This window comes from Ambystoma mexicanum, chromosome 10 (genome assembly GCF_040938575.1).
Source record: "Ambystoma mexicanum isolate Mex_15411 chromosome 10, UKY_AmexF1_1, whole genome shotgun sequence".
Lineage (NCBI taxonomy): Eukaryota > Metazoa > Chordata > Amphibia > Caudata > Ambystomatidae > Ambystoma > Ambystoma mexicanum.
In genome coordinates this window covers 487,417,438-487,436,154 of record NC_090932.1, presented here as the reverse complement: position 1 = coordinate 487,436,154, position 18,717 = coordinate 487,417,438, and positions in this window count along the sequence as shown.

Sequence of the window (18,717 nt, the reverse complement as noted above, 5' to 3'; positions counted from 1 at the left end):
AAAACCAAACATACATGCATGTCAGCTCACTTCTGCTGCTTTATCGCATCTGAAATGTGCTCCATAACCATTCTGTACAAGTCACCACCCTCTAACGGATGAATAGTTAAAAATGCATTACTGCCGTGGTTGTGCTAAAGCCCTAGGCTCTCGAGTGCATGGCCTACGGCCTTCGGCCATGCACCCAATAGTCTAGGCCTTGAACACACCCATCGCAACGTAATGCCACCATGCATGTCACCATATCACCACCTACGACAACCCACATACACACCACTGCCACCAGCACTCCTAACCAACCTGTGCATCACCATGGAGTTATGCAGCATAGGGTAGAAAGAAAACACTGTCTCCTGGACCCCTGTGCACTTTCATTCACATACTATGGGCGAACCCACTTCCATTCACAAAGTACTGTGTCACTGCAAGCCTACCCACATACTCTTCGCAACATTGGCCCTACTCCTACCAATCTGCACACACCACGCTATGCAAGCACCACCCTCCACCGGATGCAGAGTCAGACATGCATTGCTGCGGTGGGCATGTTGTCGCAATAGGCTCTTGAATGCATGCCATACGGCCTACAGCCTTCGGCCATGCACCCAATAGTCTAATCCTTCAACATACCCACCACAATTTCATGCACCCATACATGCCACCATGTGCCCAACTACGGCATCCATCCGCACAGCACCCAACATATGCCATGCGCAATTCACTCCACTTCTGAAGTTCAACTGCCACCAACCACCACGGGAAGAGGTAGCCGCAAACAGGTTGCGGCACAAGCTATCGGGCCATAATGACAGCTGCCTCCAATCACCACACAAAGTAGTCGCCTGTCTAGGTACCCGTGAATTGTCACCATACGCACAAATACTGCAGGAACTCCTCTGTCTTCTTCCACCTATTTACATGTGTCACTTCTCACTCCCCACCCTTTCCCTCCTATCTTGCTGCAAGCACATGGCCTACAGTATATTTTCCAGACCCTTCCACTGGCGCACTTTCCTCCGATACACCATGGCAGAGTTTGACAAAAAATGTTCACGCAGAGCACGCTTCCCTCCAGCCAACCACCGGCTGTGCACAAAGTGCTCCGTCAGCACCCCATACTTAAAGCCAGTGACACTTCTGTCTGAGGAGTGCACAGGGAAATGGGTCAGCGCAGCGGACCCAGATATCACTAATTTTTGGAGACGTACATTTCAGTTGTTTGCAAAAAAAGTATTGATCGGATGCCCACCAAACACACATAATCATGCTTTCTGAACCAATCCCCCACTCCTGCCGCAGATCTGCTCCAAATCAGTCCAGCTGTTCGGGCAGTAGCCGTACGCAAAGTTTTTCACCATTTAGTCTTCGGAAAAAAAAATGTGGGCACCCCTATAACTTTGCCCCCCCCTGCACGAAACTCCACCTAACTTGCCGAAATAATTCAGGGCCGACCATAGACTTTTTTTGTAAAGTTTGGTGATGATTCCTCCAGGGAGAACAAAGTTATAAGCCATCAAAAAAGTGGTCTTCCTTTGGGTTTAGCAACTACACAGCCGCTACCGAAGTAAAGTACTTTGAAGGAGTTCCTGTCTGAAAAACGACATGCAACCATTGAGAGAGTCAAGATTAAAACTGCATGAAATCGCATTCCTATAGTAGCCAGCCTACTACTCAAGTGATTTACTAATGGGCGCCATGGTGAGGGTGACAGCATTGATCCCCATACACTTCTGTAATGTGTGTGTTGCAAATCGTGCATGAATGGAGAAGCAGGTGTTTCATTTTTATACTTCACTGTCAACATCTATCAGCACGACATGCTACTCCCCTCCCCCGCGACGCCTGGGGAAGTTTGCTATCTGGCACCGCCTTCAGGACAAGTCTGTGGAGAGTGTCACCTGCCTCAACAGCTGCGACCAAAGGAGGGGGTATATAAGTACCTCTGCTCTAAATTATACTACAAGTTTGGACATTGTTCATAGAAGCCAGTAGGAAATCGCATGAATAACCTTCCTTGGGAACAGAATGACGATTTGGGGCCAGCTCAGCCCTTCTCTCCGCCAACCCTTCATGTGAGAAGCTGAGTAGGGTAACATGTAACATCAATTCCCAAGCGCTCTGAAATTGGATTTCTAGTTATAATGGCACTATAGAAAACACCAAAAAGGGCATGTGCTCCCCCCTGTACATCTTCTGGACGGAATAGGATTTCTACACACTAATTTTAAGCAAAGAAAATGGAAGTTATGTTTCTTCTTTACTACAGTGTCCCGAATCCTTCTGTTCTGCATGGGTTCTAAACACACACACTGGAGAGTATGATGAGACCTGTCCCACATACCATGGGCTAGATAGCTACCTCTACATTGGTGTGGACTGGGAACAGAAAGAGGCCCTCGAAATCATTTTCAAAGAGGCCCCATAGTACACATTTTCAGCAAGATCAACCCTTTTCCTATAAGAACATTTGGAAATAAAATAGATTGCCACACAAAAGAGGCCCATGACGCAAAGTCCTGTATGCCAGTCGACCCTGCCTCTGCACAGCACCATGCCCTGCCTCTGCACAGCACCATATTGGATTGAGATCTAAAGGCGAATGTTTCCTTTTGTAAGGAAAGTTGTGTGCTCCTAGATAGGGCTCTGGAACAATTAATCACAGATTGATACATATTGACATTTGCGGAATACGATTCTTCAGAGGTAGAGAGCCAATATAATTGCAAAAGTGTGCCAGCTGCCTTTGTTCTTAGATCGATGTTGAGTGGCCGGCGGCATCTGGCTCCGGATTCAGTATAGGCCTCTTTGTTCAATTATAAAGTTTACTATTAGCTGTATTTGTTTTGTAAAGTGCTCTCCGCAATGGAGATCCCTTCGGGGAGCTTGGATTGGAACCAGTATAGATAAAACATAACAGGAATACACTTGCAAAAGGAAGGAAGGAATGATAATCATTGCAGCAATTTTCATTTGAAACCAATACAAATTAAAACGATGCTGTGCACCCTCTTGAATGGCAAGCCTTCCGTAGAACAGATTACATGGTCATGTTTATAAAAACGAAACTGAACAGCTAAAGAACCTGTCACATGCCAGAGCATGTGGAGGACCAGCTGAAGGCAGAACCAAGAAACATAACCGTGATATATAAACAGCCTTGCACACACGATCGAAAGCGTGCGGCTTGCACGACCTCGACATCTCCCTAAAGACTGAGAAAATAAATGAAAAGAAGAGAAAAGGCAACTGACAAGACCAAGATCACACGAAACAGACATAATTGATCAGAAGCAGCACTTCGCTAAACACACAAACAATGGGCGATTAAAAACTCCCACGTGCGTGTGTAAGTTAGGAAAAACAGTTTACTTGTTATGCACAATACCCGCATGTGCATCACTTATATACTCATATTAATTTTGTCCTCTACTAAAGCAATTAAAATGCTCCATTCTTCCGTATTCACCTTCCATTATGCATAACACCTGCACGTATAGTGCTACTTCAAAAATTAACTTCCTACTTGTACATACACCACATCACAAAGCCTCAGCTAGCAAGCTAAAATACTTTCAAAACGTCTACACCTTTAGAGCTAGAAAGGTCCAACACCCACAAAGATTCTACACCTTTAGTGCTAGACAGCTTCAATACTCATTCCTACATCAACCTATCTCATACACTCTAAGGCCCTGATTTAAAGAAAAAGCACAGACCCCGCAAAGTACTCTGCACATAAAACAACTTTGTGCGCAACAGTCTCTTTACACAGTCCACGTATTTATGTTTTTCAAAGCGTAACGTAACCCAATGCGCAAAGAAACCTGAGTTGCACTAGGAACACCCACAACACGCCCCCAGGAAAACAAAAAATATTGTCAAAGCTTAACCTTTACGCCTATCGTCGCATCAACCTTTGCCACACCACCCAGCCCCCCGGCAAAACTGAACACAGTACCTCATAAGTCAAATCTGTGGCCCTGTAATATGCACGTTGTACCACATAAGCAACGACTGCACCCCTGCGAATCCGTGCATGGTCTCCCATAAGAAACTGCTGCCCCTGGCAAAACTGTGCACGGTACCCCATAACTCAAGACATCACCCCGGCAAAAGCTGCATTGGCCCCCTGTAAATCACAGCTGCACCCCTGCAAAACTGTGCATGGTAACCCATAATACAAGGTAGCACCCTGGCATAAACTGCGGACCATCCCCCCTACTCTCAAGGCACTCTGCTGGCATATACCCCTAAGTAATAGCAGCTCCCTCAAGTCCTGTCACCACCTACCATCCCCCCTCACCTGCGCCACTACCCTAGCTAGCCCCCTCCACTGCTGACACCACCCACCAGCTCCCCTCACCTCCACCACTAACCCCAGGCAGCCCCTCAAGCCCTGACACCATCCACCAGCTCCATCTCATCCGCCACTACCCCCAGGCAGCACCCTGACAGTACCCCCACCTACTTCCTCAGTGCCAGAGCTCTGCAAGTACCTCCATGCGCTGGCCCTGATGATCGACACAACTACCAGTCCAACGTTAACGAACAACTTCAACGGCACGAGCCTGTAGCAAACATAAAGTACACCGGCCTCATATACTCCTCCAACTTGAACAACTGGGAGTTCAGCTGCAGAATCCATTTCCGGAGCACATCTCAGAACACCCTGGTACATCACACTCAGATGCACATCAACAGGACAGCATAACATTGCACCAACAACACTGTAGCCACACCATGTACATGTGACATAGTAATAAAATGGAATGCAATGAACATATCATTGCGCCCATGTGCCATTGCAATGGCCTCAAATCGCTGTATATGAACGCCCCTGGAGGCCCTACGTCTGAGACATCACAGGTTGTACTTAGTCACATGTAATGTGTGTCTGCATAGTAGCACATACAAAGGAATGAAGGAAGGTAGTTAGGTGGGCAGTAAGGGGTGGCAAAGCCCCTGCAAGTGACGCAGGTTCAACTGGCATGTGGCTGGGTGATGTGAAGGCTGTCTGAGTGTGTGCGAGTCAAGGAGATGGACAATGTGCACCGCAGACTTAATAATAAAGAATCAGAGAATCCTGCATTTCAGTGGTCAATGTGCATTATGATGTGGGAGCAGATTGTGGGTGACTTCAGATATTTGCGGGTGTGGGGCTATGCCTTCGGAGGAATACAGCTACCAAAGAATGAGTATAGCCCACACATCCACAGTTAGGCCCCAACCCACATGACAGTCATAGTCAAAATGCATTACAAAAACATAGCAAACGTGATTCTGGATGCAGACAAAAAGTGATTGCAACAAGTGTGTGATCAAGAATCATAAACCTGTATTACAACATGCACACAACAAAACAAACCATGGGGAAGGGTGAAATGGCCAGGGCTGAAATGAAAAGAATATCCAAACTGAAACCTAACACAAATAACTATATACACAGGTTGTAGGCCTATATGTCCTCCAGTGCGTCCTCCAGGGTAGAGTCACTTTCCATATCTTTCACCTGTAGGTGGGCCTCTGTTCTTTCCTGGAGGTCTTGAAGGCCCTCCATCTCCTCCTCTCCTCCTCATCCATGCAAGCTGCCTCCAGGATGGCAGCCCACCCCAATGCCTGCCTCTCCGACACATCTGCCCTGGTCCTGACAATTGTTGCCTCCCTACCCTGCTGTCTCTTTGCCATGAACTGCCTGCGGACATTTAAGTATCAAATAAAGACCAGCTGCTGGAGCTGCTGCCTCTCCTCCTGCTAGATGCCAAACATGTCCTGCCGGAATTGCCTCCTCAGTGTTGAATGGCCCTGCATTGACTGCCTCTGCACACTCCTTTTCTGCTGCTACCTGGCTGAGTGAAAGCTGTGCAGGTACCACCACCATCTGGATGACACATGTAGGTGTGCACAACTCCTGGACTGTCCTGAAGTGCCAACTGTCTAACCACTGCCTATCCTGTGTTGGTGCCTGGGCACGCACAGTTACCACCTCATGTGGCATGCTTGGCACTTCCACTGGAGACAGCAACATAGGCACTACCAGACCTGGTGCTGGGTGTTGGATTGCTGCAAAAGGGGCTGCATCTGGAATGCGGCATGGAAGACTCCCTGGAGGACGACTGGGTCACACAAGGGGAAGTGGAGGAGGGGGATATTGAATGGGCCAGCATACAGAGACTACCTGAGAGCAGTGTTCGTGCAAGCTGGCCCAGGTATTGGCACATTGACTCTTGATGCTCAGCTTGCTCCGCACAACTAGGTGTTGAATCATCACAAAATGTTCCGGTCCGCCTCACCAGAACAGCCAGCAGGGTCTGCGCCACTTCTGGTTTGGCCTCTCAGGCACCAGCGGGGGCCTCGGTCTGGGTGGAGGTATCCACAGAGGTGGTCACTGCTACAGCAGATGTCCTAGCGAGAGGAGGTTGTGCAGCACCCTCCATGGTGCACTGCACATCCATGTGTCCATGTACCAGGAGTGCAGCCTGAACACCCTCCTGGATGTCCCCACCAGATCCCATGCTCTGGCCTGTAGTTGCTACCTCCTCCACCTCCAACTCCATCACCATGGATGACTCCAGAGAGTCTTCCACCCTCGATGACCTCTCTGTATCTGCACCCTGTCCTACAGCCACTGAGGCATCCCCCATCACAACCACCTCCTGGGATTTCTAGGCAAATCTCCCACTGAAGAGGTGATGCCAATGGCAGCTGGCAAGGGTGTGCACCTTGGTCTGGTGGCCTGGCCCCTGCCCTTCTGCTCCACAACAAGGCCTCCACCCTCTTCACGAGCTGCAGCAACTGTGCAAAATGGGACAAGGGACATTGACATCAGTTATCACTGTATATTGCACATGTGGCATACACAACATCAACAGTAGCAGTCATGCATCAGGTGTCAACAAGTAACTGACACACACACAATGCACACACACACACACACACACACACACACACACACACACACACACACACACACACACACACACACACACGTACATGCACATGCCCATGCAATCTGCATGACTACTGCCAAATGAGTGTTGCAACAACAAATCAGTCATGACACATGCATATGTCAACAGAGCACATTGCCGTGTGTCCACAAACACATTACCAAAAACATGCAATGCCACCATACCAATGCCAAACTGACAAAAGTATGACATGCAGCTAGGGGTTTGGGAGCTGCACCTGTGAGCCTGTCCACCCAATTACAGTCAGCAACTTGCATCCGTGACAGCTTGTCCTGCAAGCATGCAACATGGCCTAGCACACATATCTGAGGAGCAATGGCTTATGTTTTTGGGCATAGCACATACATGTTGCATGACCACAGAGTAACTTGTGCTTAAAATGCAGTGGGATGACACATCACATCCCCGTCCCTGGGACGTCAATGCACCAACTTGATATTCACAGAGATTTATGCACGTGTCACTCTCAGCGGATGTGTGCCGATGGACTCATTTGCAGTTGTGCCACACATAGAGGTACCCTTCATGCATGTCCCTCACATGGCCACAGTATAGCAAGCAAGTGTCTCTACTGTCCCTGCATGTGTACCATGGTCTCGCATAGCATGTGCCTGAGTTCAACAAGTCACCCAGGACAAATAGTGCAAAAACCCACACATATGCCAGAAACAAATGTCTGCCACCACATATGCCCAGCATTGGCATGAGGCTGCATGCTGCTGTATCTCACACCTACACACATGCTGTATACAGAATGGAGCACCTGCACTCATGCATGCCACACATACACTGTAGAGCAGTGCTTCACATGTTCTTCACATGGGTGCTCACTAGAACCTTCCAGACGTAGTTTCCATGCACATCTCTGGGAGTGAAGTTCTGGGGTAGAACCTCTCAAGGACCTTCAGCTGGTTTGGTGGTAGCCTTCATGGCACATATCCACTGTGGGCTCTGTTACAAGGGCTGCCTCCACCTTCCCATGGCTTAGGGTCTTGAGGTACTTATATTGTTTCTTCACAGTCTTCATGGGATGGTATGCCACCCGCTCCCTGTTGATGGCAGCTGCAAAGTCTTCCCAGATCTGGTGACAACTGTCATTACCCAGCTGCATTGTGGGGTTGAAGAGGGCATCATAGGCACAAATCAATCCACTAGAAAGCCAACTTTGGTGGTGGTGAAGTTGGCAGCACTCTGCCTTGATGACATGGGGGTGTCACTCACTCCAGAAGAGGTTGGTGGTCCTAACATGGCAAACCCAGAGTCAGGCAGGGCTTTGCTAGGTCCTGGATAGGTGATGTGCAGCTGTGGTGGTGTTGGTAGGGAGAGATGGAAGTCCCAAATTGCAGATGAGGCAGTCACAGGCCCAACAAAGGAGAACAGATAATTACAGGACTACTGGCACTCCAAAGCAGTGCTGGAATTAAGCAGGCACTCACACTCAATCAGGCAGGAGCAGTTATTGAATGTTTGAGGCAATGCTGGGAAATGAGGCAAAAGCAATGGGACACAGGCAGGAGGAACTATAGTGCATGTCTCTCATCTGAGGCAGCCAAAAACAGATTAAAGGCACTTGGCTCCTACGTTATGTGGCACATGTTCCACACAGCACGCCTATGTGGCTCATGGCAATGACGGTTTTATTTAAGGTGTGCGATGCGCATCACTGGTTGTGTGCATGAAGATATGAAGACAAACGGGTTTCACATACATGCATTTGCGGCTGCAAAGCAAGCCATTTCCTTCAAGTAACGTGTACCACATTTCTCTTTTTGGTGGCTGCATCTGAGAATGCATGCACGTTTTATTTTTTCATTTTGAGATGTACTGTGTATCGCATATGCAATATTTTGTTTTGGGGTGCAACTACATATCGCAAATCACTTTCTTTCTCCTTTCTGAAGCTTTCCGGGTATCTCACACACATTTGTTGTGTCTTGAGGTGCCAATGCATACAACATACTGCATTTTTTCACCCTTCTGACGCTTTTTATAGGTATTGCATACACAACATGTTTGATTGCAGTGCCTCTCTGTATCGTGTAATGTATGTGTTTGCTTTTAGAGTACATTTGAGACTTGCTGGACAACCATCTACGTAGTACATCACATAGACTGTTCCCTTCCTCATATTCCCCAGAACAATATATTGGTGTGCATTCCATTCACCCATATCAACTGCACCATGAGTGGTAAGGCCCAAACGGGAAAGCGAAAAATATGGAGATGTGGTGAGTGCACATGTGTCACAGGAGGGCGTGGTGTACCTCAATCCAGAGGTGACCTGGCACCTGTACGTGGACATGGTCAGAGGCAGACATGTTGGAAAGCACCACCTAAGGCCACTATGTCCAAGAGGCAATGCCCTGTAGATCAAGAATGGGTGCCATGCCAAGACACGGCACAGAAGAAGAGTCCTCAGAGGAAGAAGTGCTTCACTGATGTGGAGCCTCAGATTCTCGTAGGCTATGTCACGGAGCACCATCATGATAAGTACCAATTTTGCAGGCAGCATCAATACTCTCACACAATGAATGGTACATTGGAATCAGGTCACAGGCCTCATCAGTGCATGTGGTGTAGAGAGGCTCACTGCTGAACAGATCTCGAAGTGGATGAATGACCTCACGCGAAGGACCAAGAAGAATCTCAGTGACAACTTGGCCTCTGCACTAGCCACTGGAGGGGGGGCAACAGAGCAGGAACAGCTGACCCCAGTTGAAGAGGCTGCAAGTACACTTATTAGCAGTGAGCAGGTACAAGGCATGGGAGGCATGGAGACCTATGAGGACACATCTGGTAAGTGGCATTTCTGTGTTTCATATGTGTGGAAAAATATGGTTTACCAATCCATATATGTGTTGCAGTACAGCTGGCTACAGTTGTCAGACATCCTTGGCCAATGCATGTGTACTACCGTATTCACTTCTGTAACATGGCCTGCATTCTGGGAGGCTGCAGTGTGGTTCACATGTGTTGCACATGTTTGTGTGACAGTACACATCACTGTATACTGGGCCTCACAGCTGTGTCAGTACTTAAATGCAGGGTTGCAATGTCAAAAACATGTGCACCTAGAAAGGCCCCATGATGTGCCCCCCTGACAGGCGCACATCACCCACAAGGCAGACCTGTGTCTCGTCTAGAAATTCATCATCCACATGAATGAATCATTGCCACATTCATGGGGCCTGTCTATTTGAATTGTACATCAAGTACATGCAGCATATGTTGGCCATGCACATCATTTGCTGCTGAGGTGCATGTATGTACTGTCACCTGCACTTATGGAATGCCTTGTCAGGATGCATTGCAAAGCTGCCTGGAATGACACACTTTGGTGTGACCAGACTGCTGAGTTGTGAGTGTCAACAGAACACTGCCCTGTGTAGCAGGCGTTAAGTTCAAGCAAATTAACTTGTATATTGCAAGTGTCCACATTAGTCAATTCCTAGGTAAAATCAGCTAAATTCAGCTGATTGTGGGTCATCATTGCAAGGTGGTCAGTCTGGTACTCTCCCATTTATATGTCTGTAGACAGCCCATGTGAAAGATTGGGGATATGATTCATGCCAATGAATGCGCTTCTCTGTATTGCATGTCATGTATGTGCATGTTTAAATAGCAAATATGATTGAACAGTTCAAGTTTGAATCACCAGTTTGACATGTAAGGTCTGTATGTGGTCATCAATCAATATGTGACAGACACATGCCTTGTTGCTCGCATCACTGTTGACGACAATCACCTAAACATTGCTTTGTCTGTGTCCTTGAGACATAGATACATATGAATTCTGTTGTATGTGGAATGACATTGCAACAACATCGCTACTCAGATGTGGCATGTGGGCTCTGTTGCTCCTTGTGTCATGAGATTTGTAGATGATGAAGTGCTGGTTCTCAGTCTGAGCATACCCGGTAAACAATACTGATACATCTTTGTAGGATGCTGCTCATAGACAGGTACTGCTGCCCCAACAAAATCACCCATACAGAAGGCTTGAATTTAGGGAATGAGTGTTGCACCTATATACAAGACCTATATAAAATTCCCAGACCATGAATGAGCTTTAGCAGTGTGAATGCCAAAAGCTGCTCTTGCTATGTCATATGGGGTTCATCTTTACAGTGGCACTGCCGCCTCACCATTATACATGCCTCATGGTTGATTCATGCACAACAGACCAGGACCATGCTTCGACTGACAGTTCTTGAATTAGCATCTACAATCAGCCAGTGCATGCCATGTTGTTTTGGTGTGGTCTGTGGGTTTGGTACAGTGCAGTGTTGAATTTGTGGTACATTCTGTGATTGATTCATGTAAATAAGTGTGGGTACAGTAAGCCACACTCGTAGTAGATTCTTAAGCCAATGTTCCCAGAGCACTATTGTATCTACAATTGACACAGAGTTGGCTTAAGGAACTAATACGTTGTGTGTTCACAGAGGGCCAGGGCAATAATAGTGCACAGCCAACACACGCAATGTGAAGTGTCACTTCAGATGGTGTGACATGGCAGCACCGGTTACATGACAGTGCCACTCAAAGTGACACTAAATGACTGTCAGTCATTCACTCACAGACAGTAATTGCATGACACTTCACATGACAATGTCATGTGAAGGACACTGTCATCACACACAATATGAATTAACACTGTATATACGTGAATTTCGGCAAGCATACAGCAGGGACATTGCGCACAAGTGCAATCACACACAAGATGCTGGCAGACCTGGTGTTGTCATAAACATGACACATCAGATGGTAACAGTCATTGTGTATTCACATTTTTGCCCAGGACAGGGAGGGTTTGACTGCAAGGGTTGTGATTTGGCTAGCACACTCATCATTGCTGCACACAAATCATGTCATTGACTGTACATGGACTACGGTCTGCACAATGACACAATGGACCCTGCTGTCCTTCTCAGAGTGCAGAGTCTCATTTAGGAGACATCTGACAGTGGTTGGCATGTTGGGAGGATGGAGAAGATGTTGATGGCGAGGGAATGCATGTGGGTCATGTCCCAATGCATCTACTTGAGCACTTTGGCAAGGATACCACAGTTTGCCTTTCTCAGGCGTGTGGCATATGTAGCAATGTAGTGAAATGTCTGAAAAGTCTTCATGTGGAAATCAATATGACATGGCTATCAAGTACATAGGTGGAATCATGTAATTGCTGTCATATATTGTTCTTGTCAGAATATGTGGATACAGCTGGCTAACTGATGCCACGTGCTGGCCTTTAGCATTACAGTGCCCCATGTGCAGTACCTCTCTGTGGGTTGTGTACTCAAATTTCCCGAAGGTTACCAAGGGCAGGTCCCTGTAGAGTAGTGACTGGCGGTAGATGTAACTGTCATGTGTGCTTCTGGGAAAATTGGCGTTGACTTGAATGAAGACTCCTTTTCCGTCACAGATGACCTGCACATTGATGGAAGGCCAATGCTTCTGTTTTGGTAAATGTACTCTGTCATTCTTAGGGGCTGTAGTGCCACATGCGTGCAAGGATTGTCTCTGAGTACACGTGGGAAGGGTGCTACTGCATATAATTCCTGGCAAACTCTCAGCCTTTCTTGTAGTGTGAATGTTGTGTATATGTGCAGGCACGCACATGATGTGATGCAGCCCAAAACTTGGTGTAGACACCAGGATTGAGTGGCACGAGATATGACCGCTACAGCGGCATTGGTGCGCTGGAAGGATCATCTGGCTATGAAATGGAGGTCTGTCAGCACATTCTGCAGAGGGATGAGTGCATGGGAGCAGATGGTGGGTGAGCAAGGTCTTCCTCAAACTCCCTGAGCAGGTCTAGGATGACATGGGAGGGGACCTTTACCTTGCATACACCTGGACATCTGACATCTCAAACAGTGTGGTGCATGTTGAGAAAATCTGGGGCCTCTGCATCCTCCTCCTTCTGTGTTGATGTATGATGGCTGCCAGTATACCTGCATTCATCCTAGCTGACGATGTTGGATTGGTGTGCATTGCATGATTTATATCCATTGTTTACTTTGCACGTTGTACTTTGCATGTACTATCATATGTTGATGAGATCACAAGGTTTGCTTGTGACTTTTCCCGACATGGAGTTGCGTGTTGAAATCCATAAATTCGGTTATGTTCGTGCTTGGATGGGCGTGTGATTTCGTTGCGTGGCCCGTCCCTCAACACCCCCACGTTATTTCTTGTTCTTCATCATTTTGCCAGGGGATTGGGGAATATGGATACTCCACCCCTATTTATTTTGTTGCGTAGGGCAGTCCCACAGTTCGCATGGAGTGTCACCCACAGAACACAACTTCACACAAACACATGAGGGGCCTCTGCAAAGCAACGGAAATGCCCACAAAGTCAGTTCCATGAATTGCTGAATTGAGTTTTGCACTCAAAGTGCCCAAAGTCAATTTTCAGCACGCTATGAATTCTATAAATCAGGCCCCTAGTGTTTAAATGCTCAATGGCATCAACTTTCTCCTCACACTATGCTGTGCATAAGTGCTCAAAACAATGTAATTACTCTTTGTCGCATACAACTTGCTCAGGATTATAATACAAATGCTAAGGTGGCATTCTCAAAACGTTAAGTCCAAAATAATTTCACTCATCTTGAACCCTGATTTATTAAGCGTAATGACTTCTACATTTTCGGTGCTACACTGCCAAACTCATTTGCAATCTGCAATCACGTGACTTCTACCTGTGATGGCACTCGATAACATTTAACTCATGTGAACAACTCAGACATCCTCTACTTAAACTCAAACCTACATGGCATATCCTGTTCATCTAATCAACAGGTCTGCCCCTCAATACAACATAGGATGTTCTGAAACACTCGTGTACGAGCGTGATACAAATAAAATATCATATCAAATCATCATATCACTCAAATGTAACACATCATACTCAACGATAAGTACACGTGCAGAGAGTGAAAACGTTTCTTAACTTCCCAAAGCTAATGGTTATTAGGCACTACCGTTAGCACATATGCATTCCCCAAGAACACTATTTTCAAGAAATCTTAGATCTCAACACTCTCTCACGTATATTGCATAAACATTTCATATTTGCACGCTCCTCTATTTACTTTAAACACACATGGCTGTCTACATGCAGCATGACATAGCAGCACTCACACATTACACGGAATGTGACTGTACATCAACATGTCATCATTACAATTATTAATACTTTCATTATGCATTAAATCCACATATGTATAACCTAAATTAAATTCTGCTGGTAATTACATACTTTGTCACATGGGAGTGTTATTGAGTGTTGTCCTAAACACCCTCTACAATTTTCTATCCAGTTTGTTGGCGTTGGTGTGTGAGTCTACTTTCGATAGCAGTCACTGAGAAGGAGCCACGCCAAGCTGATCTGATAAAACCTGACTCCGAACACAGAGCGTTGCAGAGCGTTGTCGAGTGTTGTCCTAAACACCCTCTACGATTTGCTATCCAGTTTGTTGCCATTGGTGTGTGAGTCTGCTTTCCATAGGACTCACTCAGAAGGAGCCACGACATGCTGATCTGCTAAAATCTGACTCTGAACGCAGAGCGGTAGCGGAGTGTTGTTGAGTGTTTGCAAAGTGGAGGTGAAGAAATAAACACAAATCTGCGATCTGAGCCTGATAGGTCTGTCAAGGACCTGGAGCCAACTACGGTCAAAGTTCAATGCCGGTAAGGGGGTAAATGGCACTGAACAGTCCTCTGTAAAAACTCCAAAAGTAACTTTGTCCATGTGAGATTGCTCCGATGACGGTATCATTCTGCCTACCCCCTCAGCCATCCTGAGGCCTGAGGCGAATGAGGCTCAGGAACCTCTCCCCCAGCCCCTGCACAGCCCCCAAGCCATCCTGCTCTCTACACTACCCCCCTCATTGAACTGCAGACAGCTGATGTCTGCAGCTTGCCACAACTGCGACTCATCGCGGCGAAAAGCAATGAGGGAATGGGAGTCACCGGGAGCGGTCCTCCGGCTCCCTCACAATAGTTTGATGATTCAGAGCAGCTCAGTTCCATCGCTGTTCTCAAGGAGTAGCCGGGTCAATCGAAGGAAGACTTTACTGACCTGACTGTTCCATCGCCTAGTTTTAAATGGCCTTCTTCTGGGAACACAGAGTGGCGACTGGAAGCGGGTTGCAGAGGAGGGCATTGTGTACAAAGAGGCCCAAAGGCCAAAGTGATGGATTACACCAGGGGCACTTGCTCTTGAAGACTATGCAAAGTAATGGAGGGGTGGGGTCTACGGCAACCCAGGAACATCCCCTCAAGGGAACTAAGGGCCAAGGATGTGTGGCAAAGCCCAGAAGCAAATCTCTGGCCAACTTCAAAAACATCAAATGGCATTTCAAGCCCACAGAAATTGGCTTGACCACAGACTGGTCGATATGTCAGCAAGAAAGCAGAGATCTGAATGCTGGAAACGTCCTCTGTGCCCCGGCCTATACATTGAATGGCCGTTTTTTGCAGATGCCGAACTTCTCTACACCCTGGATTTAGTAGCAAAGCACTCCTTGGTACCTCATGGGGCCTATGAGGTGGGCCCAGTCTCGATGAACATTAAGCCTCCCATGACAAAAGCAGCTCACGCTGGGGAATCCTGCTGTGCACCCGTGGCTCCTTCAATGTCAACTTTGTGTTCAACAGTGGAGCCGCTAAATGTGGACCCTAGTAGGGTCATGGTTGGTCCTTATGTGGACTGCCCAGAATACCGGGCTAATCTGGCGAAGGGGCTAGGTCAGGCCCAAGATCTGGAGAAAAAAAAGAGCAAGCCGTGGAGGGTGACATCTCCATCGTGCTCTCTGTGAAAGCCCTGTATAGCCTGAACCTGCAAACAAATCATGCATTTCCAACGTAGAGCAGGAAAAAGATCAATATGAGAAGTGGGTTCAGAGCCAGAATGTAACATGCCTGGTATCTATAAAAAATCTAAGAGCATCGGTTCAAGGTACGGATCAGGCTGGTGCACGAGGAACCTCACATGAGACGACCAACATGTGATCAAGCGAGAAATTGGTGGATCGACGTATGTGGGACTGGCAAAAGAATCAAACACAGCTTCATAGTTCTACTGAGGTCTTGGGGTACGATACGGTTTCGGAAGTAGACTGCGGCCAGGCCAGATGGAGAAGATCCAATAATCAGATGAAAAACACCCAAAAGATCTTCACAAGGGTTCAGGAGTCCAAAAGGTGGGAAGAACAATTTCCCTCTCTTCAAGCTGCAATTATCTCAATGGCGTCAATTACCCTATCTCCATTCCTGAAATTATATGAAAATGTTAACAACAACTATAACGACCGATCTACTCTTCTTGCCTTAATGCATTCAAAGGTGATTTTTTTTTAAACAAATATGGAGGCTCTGCTTCAAAAAAGAGCAAAGGAAAAAGAAACAGAGGGAGTGATTTTCAAAACTCTGATTGATCTAATCTAAGAAGACAGAGTGGACAAAAGGGCTTTCTTAGAATCATTTAGAGACACAATAAAATTGATGCAGCCACAAGAAAAATCTAGGAGCTCCTCATGGAGTCAACAGGACGCGGGAAGGATGGCACGCGGAGCCCCAGCAACAAAGGAAACATCACATGCGCCTTGCCTAGGCAGAGTAGAATCCTTGCTCAAAGCAGACACAACTTATACTCAGGATGCCTGTAGGAGTTCCCAATTGGGAACCAATAAGACCATCCAAATAGATAATAGCAGGATTTCCACCTTGGATCGCCACTGCAAGCCCTTGACACATCAGAACAACAAAATTGAGGGACACATCTTAATAACAGGGCCCAGAGTAATTACCATCAGCTCAGGTCAATCCACCAGTGGCCACGGTATAGAGGCATCTGCAATGGACAGCAGAAGAGGAACAACTATAAAACGTGCACTACTGAACTCTGACTACTCCCCAATGTTTGGGAAGAATGGCACTAAAGCTATGGCTCTCTCGAAAAAGGAGCTAAAAAAGTCCAAACACATCCATCCTTCTGCTCAAATCCAAAAATATGGCCACGGGTGCAATGTCAAAGGGCAGAGTCACAAGAAATTTATCAGGAATTTGAGACTGATTATGTACAATCAACATGCTCAGCAAAAAAGAACAGATGAGGAATGCCGGGAATTCAAAACTAAACATTTAAGGCCCCGCAATTCCTCAGCCGGTTCCCGTGATTCTCCACCACCCGACACAGCTTCAACAAATGAGGAAAAATAAAAAGATGTTCTATTTGAGCTGTCCACTTAAGAAGACTACAAGTCAGAGACTTCTGGGAGAGCTGTCCCGTTACCAACAATTGGCCCAGTACAAACGTAGTAAGAACTTTCTCAAAGCCTAAAGATAGATTGCACTCTCCTATCAATTCCCCTTTTGAGACCATGGAGGGCTAACGGGTGTGACTGGCTCATAAACCAACAGCTCCAGCAGGATGACAGCTGAATCTTTTAAAGAAAATGTTAGAACAATAACATAGACACAGGCACCCTGGAACCAGGAGACCATTTGGGAACATTGCCAATCAAAGCAATCACCCTCCCTCAAAGCAAGTATGGATGCCAAAAATATTTGAAAGACAGAACTCCGCCCAGGAGACTAGAAAAGTGATCCTGGAACGAGTGCTGAAAGCAGAGGACGGCTTAATTCTGAACAGGAATAACATAATGAGCCTATTTCATCACATACCTCAATTCTGGGTGATGTAATCTAAAGACATTAAAATCGTGGATTTCCCTAATGAACGGGAGAATTACTGCATGTGTTTACAATTGAAATCCTGGGCACTTACAACAATGTTGGTGAAGGCAGTTGACGATGTGAGGGACCTAGATCGCAATGATGTGGGGGTTAGACCACAACCCTTGGGGATGGAATAAGTGCTTGCCCGTAATGAAGAGAAATTAACTGAAGACGGCAGATCCAGCAAACCCGGCAGAGACAGCCCGGTGATCCTCCATGGTCCAGATCACTGTAACTTTACTATTAATAGATTGACTCGAGAGGAATTGGATGGAATCGATACTGATCATGCTGAGAATGGAGTGCAATCCTGGGACTGGCTCCAGAGAGCACTAAGCTTCAAAACCTCAGAATAGATGGCTGAACAGGAAAGAACTGGAATCCTGCAAATAGGCTCATGTAACACCAGAGGCTTTGTCCACCTGTTTCAGACTCTTGAACAGGGCCTAGAAAACCTAGATTTCATCTACCCCCAGGAATCATGGTTAAGGGAGATAACCCTTCCTTGATGGGTGCAACGGCTCCTTGACTACAGCAACAAAAGGGACTAGGGGAAGGCCCAGTTGAGGCCTATTGACTCACATTAAAAATCATACCTTGGGAAAGGTCTTTAAAGCAACCCATCCAAACCACCCTTTCGCAAATAATATTAATGAAGTTGCCGGGCTGCCCAAATGAAAGTCAAGGAAATTTGGCAGTCTTCAATGTGTATTGGAACCCCAAAGCAAAGGAGAACAGCCTCTTCACGGACTGTGCAATGAAATTGATCCATTGGATCCATGCAAAGTTGATGGGAATCTGGATCATTATTTGCAGGGATCTTAACATAGACTGCCTTTGCCTAAGTGCAAGTATTTCCAGAATGACGGGAAAAAAAGGCATGAGAAAAGCTACGAGGTCTCAAAAGTGGCTGGAAGCAACCGTCCTGAGAGATTTTCACATGGTAAATGGCCAGGTTAAGGGGGACTTAACTGGGACAACAACCTGGCACTCCCAAT